Source organism: Copadichromis virginalis, linkage group LG9 (assembly GCF_057382275.1).
Source record: "Copadichromis virginalis isolate Kocher_CV1m ecotype Utaka linkage group LG9, C_Virginalis_male_GT1.1, whole genome shotgun sequence".
Lineage (NCBI taxonomy): Eukaryota > Metazoa > Chordata > Actinopteri > Cichliformes > Cichlidae > Copadichromis > Copadichromis virginalis.
The window spans coordinates 750,248-762,763 of NC_140626.1; positions in this window are offsets into that span (position 1 = coordinate 750,248).

The following is a 12,516-nucleotide window of genomic DNA, read 5'->3' on the forward strand; positions in this document are numbered from 1 at the left end:
AAAGTGTTTTTCTGTTTCAAGTAGCAAATTGTAAGACCTACAAACAGAAACAGTCAGTCTAAAGGGCTAGGAGTGTACGAGCTAGCAAAGCTGATACAGGTGTGGTTTCAAGAGCCAAAACACAGCTCTGTTTCTTCTGCCACAAACCTGGCCACCTGGTTGCTAACTGTTTGAATGCCCACTCAAAGCAAAAAGGCTCTGCTTTGAAAGGAGTCAATCGTGGTTCACAAACGGACAAAGTTGCCAGTCCGAGACGACAATTGGAGCATAATTGCTCGGTGGTGTCATTTGGTCCCTGTCAGAAATCGACTAATTGTGATCCGCCACCTGTTGACAGTCTTTCAGGTCCAGATGACCTACAGTGTGACAGATTGGTTGTATCACACCCATTCCAACCTGCACCTCTGGCTAACCAGCATGCCTGTCGCCATGACCTAGCAAAGAAGCGCCTGAAAAGTGTTTCAGTAAGGCCTTCTAGCTATCCGCTGGGTTCTCCATATGTGATGGCTCAAAAAACATCTGGCTGTCACTTGGGACACTATGTTGAGGAGTTCTGGACTGTTCTGGACTAATTTGTTACTGGTCCCCTCACTCGCATGCCTAGACCCCTTTGGGGGGGACGTAACACTCCCTCACCCCAACTCTCTGCTCTGATCTAAATCCAGTGGTCATAGAGCACTTTTGGTGAGGTGAGGACATGCTTCTCCTTATGAGGTGCTAACAAACAGCATCAGCCGTGGAAGCAGTGTCTGGTGGGAAAGCCCACACCAGAAATGTATATGCTGGGTGGAATAGTGAAATGCCTGGCTAAGTCAGGACAGACAAAGCAGAGCCACAGGGGAAAATTTTTAACCATATCCATTTATTAATCCTGAGAAAACGGATCTAAAGAAAACTAGGTGCTAACTTTAACCAACATTGCAAGTTGGGTTAAGCACAAACAGGCCCACCAGTCAGGCTGAGGTGCTGATTAACAATACATATCAGAGCAACAATCAGGATATCAAAATCTTGTTTCTGCTCTGAGACTGAACTGGAAACAGCCTCAGAGGTATCAGTAGTTTTGTTGGTCATCTCCATTTGTAGAGCACTCTCTGCCCATATAGCGAGTTCTTCCAAGGGAAGACTCCCTTCAACCCCGCTGTCATAACTCCACGAGTCTGTGAGGGTAAAGACACAAGAGAAGTAATCACAAGTCTATATGGTCCACATGGGTCAGTTGCTGATATGTTTTGGCACAACTGACTTTGTAACAGAAAAATTAACAAAGGTTATATAGATGAGTCTTAAACACAACAGTTTGACACAACCTTGGGGGGAAAAAAAGTGGTCGGATATTTGTAGATTCTTTAAAACCAAAAAGGATTTAAAGTGGACTCTCTGTTCAACTGTGGAGGGAGAAATGGTTATTTCTGCAATCAGGACTTACAACACAGAGTGAAAGAACATTTTTGCAAGTTGTCTTAGAGGTTAGTCAACTCTGTTCATATTAGCTCACCAGGCAACAATGCTGAGTACATACCTGGAGAAAAGTGCATCCCATAATCTTCCATCTTTGAAATCCCAGTGATTAAAACAGGAAAGCTGGAGAAAGTATCTCTGCTGAAAGAGCTCCAAACCAAGCAGGATAGGAACTTAAGACTGACGGAGTTAAGAGCAATTGTCCTGGGCTTTTAAGGAGGTTTGTGGGTGTGGGCAGGAATGTGGAGGTTTGCGCTTCTTCTTTTGTTGGTCACTTTGCAAGCAGTCAGGCAGTTTCTACCAACTGGCATCATTTACATTTCTTTAAAATGCTGTTTCTCAGGGGTCCGTTCTTCGTACCTCGCTAAGTTAGCTGGATTTGATTGTTGACGATTTCGCGTGATCTTGAATCGTTCGGTTCCCCGAAGCTCATCTGGGATTTGCTGTCATAGCAACAGATCCGTAAGCGTAAACCTGCTCGGGAGCAGGCTTACTTTATGTAAACAGGATTAGATCGCGGCCACTCAGGTATGTCCGCTTCATTTATATGAAAGCAACAGCGATATTTTACCACTGTTTTACCATAAATAAATATTATCAATGTAACTAAAGTTAATGCAGTACTTGATCCTTTTATTGATTTCATACAGATACATACAGGTCATTTCCTAAAAAAAAGGGAAAAGTACTATTAATCATTCTATTTCATGTATTTGATTATTTCAGATGTAATTCATGTTTTAGAGTAGTAATAGTAAATTACTTCGTGTAATCAAGATGAGAGACCACGGCTATAAAAGCGAAGGTGGATTTGGGAAGTCTGTCGCAGCAATGTCCTGTCCGTGTACGTGAGCCACCCATTGCGGAAGGTGCAAGATTGATAAGGAGAGTCTTCAGAATTCAGCGTATATTGCGGGATAGTCAGGATCCTTTAGCTCAGTGCGACAGTGTGCTCATAGAGATATCGATTTTCCCGTGAGGGTATTATTTACTTAACCAACTTGTTGACGAGGGGGTGCAGGACCACCACCTGTCTTTTTTTTGCTCTGCCCTTTTCTTGGTTGCTATTATAAACAAACAAACAGATTATTTCAGGGTCTCTTTCCAAGAGACTAAAAGCAATATAAGTGATAAATATTACCATTCTGTAGAATATTCTTATATTTCACTTTTACTTGTTCCCATGTTCTAGTGGGTCCTGTCGTGGCACTAATGTGAAAGGGGATATAATATAACATAATGTAATATAATATAATGTAATATAATATAGTGTAATATAATAAATTTACCCTACCGCCTACTGGTGTTGGCCAGATTGAAATCCCTCAATCAAGAGTTCTTGCTCTGCTGCCGCAAAATACCGAACTCGCTCCTTCGACATTTTCGCCAACCAATCAAAGGGTTGCCGATCAATGTTTCTACTATCGATGCGTAGCCCCTGTTAAGCCACCCAGTGATCTCACATTACTACATCCAGCTGTACTAATCGTCAACAACAGGTGTGTTCGGAGAACCGGATTAGCGAGCTCAAAGTTAGCGCGATGATTTGATCTTGGATGTAGTAAGCGAGGTACGAAGAACGGACCCCAGGTCTGAAAAAAGAAAGTACAGTTAGAAAGCAGCCATACAAATGAGCTTTACCAAATCCTTTCAGCTCACACTTTATAAAATATGAAACACTTAATCTGCTTAAATCAATTAAATAAACACATCTTTACTCATGTGTTTGAAATACATGATGGACTATATGATGTGAAAAATTCTCATTTTGTAAAGAAAGCCAAACCTGTTGAGTTGCTGACTGTGAGCTGGTGTATATCAGGATCTTTATGGATATTTTTCACTGGTGAGTTGAGTAAAGTTTAGTTTGTTCTGCTTTCATGTCAACTAGATCTGTGTTAGATGATTTTGATTTAAATTCCTGCTCTGGTTGTTTCAGACAAGCAGCCAGTTTGATCTTTGCACCGATGATTAATTTACTTTCTATTATCAGAAGATTTGTGCACATAGTTTATAATTTCAAATGTTTCAGAGCAAATACAGCTGCTCTTTAAATATATTTTTGCATATGTTCTGCATTATTTCAGTGAGTATTGAAACCTGATGTTTAAAATGTTTTAAAATAAGCCAAATTATACCAATATTACATACAAATAATGAATTAAACCTCTAATTTAGATATTTTTGATCATGTGGAGGTCATTTGGAGTTTATAAGATAGCAAATGGTAGCTTTCACCTTCTTTGAAAAGCACCTCTAGATTGTAAAAGTCTCTGACACTAAAACACCCACATAAGTCAATGTCAACAATACCAAGGCTAACGATCCACATCAACGCTTGTCATAAACCCACAGACACATGCATCTGGCCTCCTCTGGCTCATTCAGAATTAGAGACGCACCCAGTTCACCCAGTGACCACTAAACATACGCTAATGTGTCTTTTAGAGTTCCTGTATCACACCCTGCTACCTCCGATTAATTATCAAGTCAATGCAGACAGTTGGCACCAGGGCCATGAGAGATAAGTGAGGGTAAAGGTGTTTGTGTTAACATGTCTTAATTTGAAGTAACTGCAAAGACACGGAAGTCATATTGTTTGCAGATGATACAAAGTTCTATAATGAACTAACACTGGATACGAGCAAAACAAAACTCTGCTATTTGGGAGATGTACAAATTCTATCATTGATAAACTGATGATAAATAACAGACTTAGGATCATAAATAAAACCACTTCAACAGAACCACCAAACCCACTTTTTATTAAATACTCTTAAATTTAAAGACTTGGTTGACCTCAGAACTCTACACGTAATTTATAAAGCAACAAACAAATCTTTGACCCACGACATTTAGGACTTGATCAGGGCATGCTTGTGTGGAACCTTCTTTAAATCTCAGTGATTCACCGAGAAAGAGTGAGTGGTGAATCAAAGAGAAGAAATTAAATAAACTTAATGCAAACTGCACAAAAGAATGTAAAACTCAGCGATACATCCAGTGAGCAGCACTTCTCTGGATGAAACAAGCTTCTTGATGTCAGAGGTCAGAGCAACAAGACCAGACCAGTTCATGCTGATAGGAAAGCAGGAGTGACTAAACATAACCACTCATTAAAAGCAAACTATACAGAAGACCATCACTGAGAGCACAACATGTCAGAATTTGAAGCACATGGGCTAGAAGCAGCAGAAGACCACACTGGCTACAACAGCTGTCAGCTAAGAACAGCAAACTGAGGAAACAGACTCACAAATATTAGACAATAAGAGATTGGAGAAATGTTTCCTGGTCTGACGAGTCTGCATTTCTGCTGTGACATTCTGGGTCAGAGGCTAAACACAAGATTTCACGACTTGTAAAGTGTAACATGCATGCACTTTTTAACATCCTATCAAATATTGTAGATTATAATGTTAGAGCCAGTATTTAATCCTAGAAATGTCGTCATTTGTTGGAAGAAAATGAATGGCACTGACTGAAACATTTCCAACATATATAAAGTTGACTTTATCAGTCTCCTGCATGAGCCTTGATCTACTGCACCAACTCTGAGGAAAAAAGCAAAAACAGACGTACATTACATGTTAATTCTTTCTTTCTTTTTTTTACTTTAACTGAGATTCACTGAGTCTTGTCAAAACAGCCTATGTTTTATATTTAAATAGCAAGAAAATAAAATCTACAAGAAATAAACCTGTAAAACAGGATAAAACATGTGTGTAGCTTCCATGTTGAAAACTGCAGATGACATGGAAGTCTTTTAAATCTTTGTGAAAACCACCAGCATGTGGTTTGGCAAGACCAAGGTGGAAGAAATCCTCATCTGAAGCTTTGCTGAACATAAGGATTTCTCTCAGGTCGTCATGATTTGGTCTTTATCCTAATCAAGTCCTAAATGTTGTGGGCCAAAGATTTGTTTGTTGCTTTATAAATCATGTGTAGAGTTCTGAGGTCAACCAAGTCTTTAAATTTAAGAGTATTTAATAAAAAGTGGATATGATGGTTCTGTTGAAGTGGTTTTATTTATGATCCCTATTACACTTTGTGTGTGTTTTACAGGTTATATCGATATATTCATAATTTTTCCAACTATTTATTTATAAGTGACTTATGTATGTATGTATGTATATATATGTATATATTGTACTATTCTTAGTTAGCGTATTGTCTGTCTTGTCTTAATGTTGGTTTAAAATGGAGCACTGTAACAAAAAATAATTTCCCCCAGGGATCAATAAAGTATTCTGATTCTGATTCTGATAATGACCATGATGGTTTGTGATTTATTATCACCGGAAGAAGTTTGTCCTTTCAGATAATTTATTTTAATTCTATGTTATTTATCATCAGACTCCTGAATAGTATGAGTTTTGTTTGCTCAGATTCAGTGTTAATTGATTATAGAAAAACCAAGTCTTCAATTTCTTAGTTTTTTTGTAGTTCATTTAGAAGTTGTTCCAATTTACTTCCACAATAACTTTGTGTCATCTGCAAACAATATGACTTCTGTGTCTTTGAAATTACTTAGCTGAATGTACAATATCAATCCACATTCACTCAGTTAATGATGCATTCATTAATCTGTATGCCTCTTGTATTTCATTGCTCAAATTCAGGACATTGAAAAACACCTTATGTCATAATGCTTTTCAGAAACTCTCAAAGACAACATTACATGGATTATTAGACTCAGTGCTGCTCATTTATTGACTTGATTTTTCATTCCTGCAGCTTCGCTGTTCTGACAGCTCCACTCAGGCTCTGCTGGACACCACCGTGCTCCTGCTGCAAGGCGCCTGGTTTCTGGTACGCTTCCCAGTCATGATCATGGTGGCACTGTGAGCAAGAACCTGGCAACCTCCAGCCACCATGCCCCATCGTAACATTCCTTGACAGATCCCAACACAGCCCTGGTACAAACATACATGGCCATCAGGAGCATCCTACACTTTAAATGAGCTGACTTCAGGTGTTCAGTAAGGGGAAGATTTAATAACATTGCACATTTCATTTCAAGACTCTGTAGTCACAGAGCAGAGAGTAGAAAAGGTGACAATAAAATGTTTTTGGAGCTTTACCAAGTAATCAGCATCAGACTTGTTAACAATTAAAATAAAACCCAACGTTTAGAGTCTTAGGAAGATAATCACAGAGGCAAAAACTTTCCACTGTATCGTCTCAGGTTTCTTAAAATGAAGTCTGAGGTAGGGTTGTTATTTGAGGTATTCCTGGAAAAATATTTTTGTCCATTTGAAAGCTCCAGATTCTTTAGATTATCTGTCTCATACTTTGATTGTGAATATAGAGGATTGTAGCTCAAGTTAACATGGAAAGATACAGGTTTAAAGTCTCTAAAACATTTGGACCCATATGGAAAAGATATATATAAATCTTATAAAGTTTGGATCTGTCTTGTGTGAAACTTGTATGAAAAGCATATAAGAGTGAAAACAGATATAAGATCCCTTGAAAAATTAGATTAATGAAACTTGTATGTTTTGGATACTTACTCAAACAATATATGAAAGTAATGAGAAAGTGGCCACTTTCATGAGTAAATCACATATAAGTTTTTACTATTTCTTTTCCATATGCGGATGTTCAGTCTCTGACAGAAGGTTTGGAGACATGTAGAAAGTTCAGTTTGAATGGGTGAAACTAATATTTTATTTACAGTTTCTCACACACAAGGAAGAGAATTTTCTTCATGTACAATATTTTTTACAACAAATACAACAAAATGAAACAAAACACATTTTGATGAATTCATCTCTTAATCTTATATGCAGAATTTCTGATGGTGTTTTCTCTGATATCCCAGTATGTATTTTGGCTATTTTGACTATTTACAGTAGCCGGAGCCTACTGAATTCTAATATTTCTAAAATCCATTGGATATTGAATACCCCCCTCCCCCTTTACTGAAAGCGATCAAATCTGAGACTGTTGAGCTACATGAAGACAATAAAAATAATTTTTAAAAAAGTCCTGGGTTGTTTATATTCCATTCAGTGCTGAACTGGTGTTCAAATCAAATTTTATCAGTCAAATACACAGTCATACAAAGTACAACATGCAATGAAATTCCTGTGTCCTGGGGCTGCGGATGTAGCCGCACCAGGAAGAAACCAAAAAGACAAAAAGACAGTGAAAATTCGTACATCAGGGACAAGAGGAAAAAAAGGACCTCTAAAACAGTAACAGTAAAAAAAAAAAGGTCTTGATGGGCTTTCCAGGGACATCGGTATGCAGGGGAGAGACGATGTTTGGGTTTGGTGCCTCCAATTTCACAGACAGACTTACATAATTAAGATATTTTTGATCATGTGGAGAACATTACTGAGTTTATAAGGTAGCACATGGTAGCTTTCACCTTCTTTGAAATGCACCTCTACATTGTAAAAGTCTCTGACACTAAAACACCCACATAAGTCGATGTAAACAATAGCAAGGCTAACGATCCACAACAACGCTCGTCATAAACCCACGGACACATGGATATGGCCTCCTCTGGCTCATTCAGAATTAGAGACGCACCCAGTTCAGCCAGTGACCACTAAACATACGCTAATGTGTCTTTTAGAGTTCCTGTATCACACCCTGCTACCTCTGATTAATTATCAGGTCAATGCAGACAGATGGCACCAGGGCCATGAGAGATAAATAAAGGTTTCTGTGTTAACATGTCTTGATTTGAAGTAATTTCAAAGACACAGAAGTCATATTATGTGCAGATGACACAAAGTTATTGTGGAAGTAACTTGGAACAACTTCTGAATGAACTAGAAAATCAATTTAACTGAGTTCTCGGTTATTTCTATAATCAGTTAACACTGAGTCTGAGCAAAACAAAACTCATACTATTCAGGAGTCTGATAAATAACAAAGAATTATAAAAGTAATTATGTTGAGGTTCATTAAAAGTAACTAGTTAAATGTACATATGTTTTGAAATCTCATGTTGTTATCTGGCTGTGCCATTACCATGGTGACGTGGACGCCATGGCAGGAAATACTTGGTGGACGCTTCTCCTTATATGTTCACTTTTAAAAAAAAAAAAAAAAAGTTGCAGCTCGACGCTCCTATTAAAATAGAGGACGTTTTTGGCTCAATCAAGTGTATGCGAGCGGTAAGGCCCCAGGCTCAGACAGATTTCCAGCTGAGTTGTTAAAAAAATTTAAAGACAACCTAGCCCCTCTCCTTCTTGATCTATATAATGAATCACTGAGAAAAGGCTGGCTGCCCCCCACTTTAACGAAGGCATCTATTTCAGTTTTACTGAAGAAAGGCAAAGAACCTACGGCCTGTGAGTCCTACAGGCCCCTTCTCTATTTGCAAATTAGACTGTGTCTCATCACTGTTTCCAAATTCCCCAATTCTCCCTGCTGATCCATCATGGGTTGACCTTCTGGCTGTTACACCTAATCAAAAATCACCTCTATCAAATATATATTGTATGCTTATGGTGACCGAATCTAATCCATCAGGTAAAATCAGAACCGCCTGGGAGCATGAATTAGGTGTTGAACTGTTTGAATCATGGTGGGATAAGGTGAATCTCATCATGCGTTCAAGTACACCATGTGCTAGGCTACAGCTTATACAGTTTAAAGTTTCCTTCAATTATAGACCAATGTGACAGATGTCACACCTCCCTTTGCGACCGTGGCTCAGGAGTTTAGGAAGCATATCTGTAACCGGAAGGTCGCCGGTTCGATCCCCGGGCTCTCTGTCCTGGTCGTTGTGTCCTTGGGCAAGACACTTTACCCTACCGCCTACTGGTGTTGGCCAGAGGGGCCGATGGCGCGATATGGCAGCCTCGCTTCTGTCAGTCTGCCCCAGGGCAGCTGTGGCTACAACCGTAGCTTGCCTCCACCAGTGAGTGAATGAATAGTGGCATTGTAAAGCGCTTTGGGTGCCTTGAAAAGCGCTATATAAATCCAATCTATTATTATTATATGTTTTTCTTCTGCCCAAGTTTGAACCAATTTTGGACTGATTTCTTTTCTGTACTGTCAGGGGTTCTTGGAAGTCAGATCCGAGAAGACCCTTTAGTTGCCATATTTGGAGTTCCAAAGATCCCTCTTAATGTAACTCCCCAGCAAACTGAGATCTTAGCTTTTTGTTCCCTTCTTGCTAGATGCTGTATTTTACTTCCATCTGCATTGCAATGGCTTAATACTGTCCGGACATTCTTGTGGAATATCTCAAATCTTTTCCTTAGAACAATGCAATTTACCCACCCTCCGAATAGATTGAAAAGAATTTGAAATGTACTTTTTTTTTAAGGTAGGCATAGGATCTACCCCCCCCCCCCCCCTTCTATTCTTTTTTAATTTAATTTAATTTTTTAAATTGTATTTATATAGTGTTTAATTTTAATTTTTTAATTTAATTTAATTTAATTTATTTATTTAATATTTTTTCTAATTTACTCACTTTTTTCTTCTTTTTTTCTTTTCTGAATTTTCTGTTCTTGTGTTGGTATGATGTTTTTTGTATTTTAATTTGTCTTTTGTTTAACAAGAAAACGTTAAAATGATTGAGAAAGAAATGTTTGATAAAATATGTCACGTAAGATGTATACAATACAACGTATATAAGTTTGTATAATCTCTTAATAAACAAATTTTTAAAAAAGTTGCTGTCCATACAAACAATACTGATTTGTAGACTTGTAATTGTTTAACTAACAATCTTGTCAACACAAAGTTCCAATCCAATTTTATTTATGAAGCACTTTAAAATACCCAGCACAGGAACAAAGTGCTGTACAGAAAATAAGTTCAAAACAATAGAATAACAGAAAACAGCAAAAATATAGAAATAAAACACATAATGCATAAAATTAAAACAGCCCTATATATATATATATAACTATATATATGAGTTTTATTCATCTTTCTTAATCATTTATGGTTGTGGTGTGATCTTCTCCTGGTTCCTTGTTTCCCCGTGTGTGTTGCTGTGTCAGTTGTGCTGCCCCACTGTGCAATTTATTATTTTTAAACAATCGTATGAATTTTTGTATTGATGTACTTTTGTTAATTTCATACGTACAGGTGTTCCACACACTAACTCCTGTGATTGTAATGCTGTGATATTTTACATTAGTCTTTACCATTGGCTTGGTTCATCTACTCCCGCTGAGTTTGCTACAGTAATAGTTAATGTTTTATTTTTAGAAGGGTGTCCAGTTTTTACAATTTCTTTAGGTAAGCCAGGACCAGCATTAAGAAAAAAAGTCATTAAAACCATTTGCAAATTGTTTTATGTCACTGATCAGTGTATTTTGTGTTTGAAAGTTATTGGGATATTCCAATCTTTTAGTTCCTTTATTTACAATATCATTTAGTACTGTCCACGCTTTTCATATTTTTTTTTATCTAAAAGTTTACTGTAGTAATTTATTTTACTCGTTCTCATAATTATTATGAATTTATCTTATACCTTTTATAAGTTTGTTCTTGTATAACAGATTCTTTTTCTTACATGCGTTTGTTAGCCATGTTTTCAGTTTTCTTTGCTTTATTCACCAGGGGATAGTGTTTATTGTAAAGAGTTAATATTATAGATAAGAAGTTTACATATGCCACGTCAACATCTTGAACACAGATCTTTCTCTAGTCTTGGTTGTTACACTGTTCTTTAAGGTAGCCGATTTCTTAAGCCTAAATTATAGTATTTACACAATTTTCATTTCATTTACTCCCTGCTGCTCTCCACCTCTTCTCCCTCTCTTGTCTCTTTCTTCCTGCAAGTCTCTCCATTCCCTCAATCTGGTCCACATCTCATCACTCACTATACTTTTTCTACTCCCTCTCTATCACTTCCTCCATTCCCTTTATCTCTCACTCACAAACGCATGCATCCATACATGCAAGAAAACATAATTTATTAGCTCACCCGGATAAGACCCATGCAAAACAAACTGAAGGTTTTTGTCCGGAAACCCACCATCAAAGTACCCATTGTCTCTGATGTCTGCAAATAAGAATAACCAGAACTCCAGACACTGGCTGTGAAGAAAATGCCACCAGTATTCAATTCTTTCATTGGAAGTACTTCCTCCCTCCAGGTAACTCTCAAAGGTGTCGTAAGGAGCCACGGGCACAAGGAAACACTGAAAGCCTATAACATGGCCATTTTCAGTTCCAAGATCACCTCTGGCAACTCTACACCGCTGCACCGCTTCTACGTAACACCCCCCGATCACTTTCAGATTACTATTTGTTGTGTATGCATTAAGACAGATTATTTTTCTCGACAAACCATCAACACTCTCATTGATTGAGATGCCATATGGTTTAAGTTTGCCGTAGGAGTACAGGTGCCAGATGAAGTTCAGCCCTTTTGAAAAATAGTTCGCCTTCGCCTGAGACGTCTTGTGTGCCTCAATGCCACCCCTCAGGGATCCAGCTCAGTCAACACCAAGTGCACATCCTCTTTCCTCACGCGTAGTCAATGTTCTCTGCATTTAGCATATATCCATCAGTACGCGTGAAGCTACCAGAGTACTGCAACTGGTTGTCAATGAATTCAACCAAGACTTGCAGGTCAGAGTACGCTTTTGTGACGAGTGTGTCCCCTAAGAACTCTCTTCAGATGTCTCTCACTTTTATAAAACTTGTGTGTACTGCCAAGCACTGTTTTAATATATATTAAAACAGTGCTTGGCAGTACACACAAGTTTTATAAAAGTGAGAGTCCAATCTCAAAATTAAAATCTACTTACTTTTTAGCCTTTTTATTAAATACTCTTAAATTTAAAGACTTTGTTGACCTCAGAACTCTACACATAATTTATAAAGCAACAAACAAATCTTTGGCCAAAACATTTAGAACTTGATCAGGATAAAGGCCGAATCGTGATGACCGGAGAGAAATCCTTATGTTCAGCAAAGCTTCAGATGAAGATTTTTTCCATCGTGAGTGATCGTGGCTCAAGAGTTGGGTGTTCGTCTTGTAATCGGAAGGTTGCCGGCTCGGACAGTCTCGGTTGTTGTGTCCTTGGGCAACACACTTCACCTACCGCCTACTGGTGATGG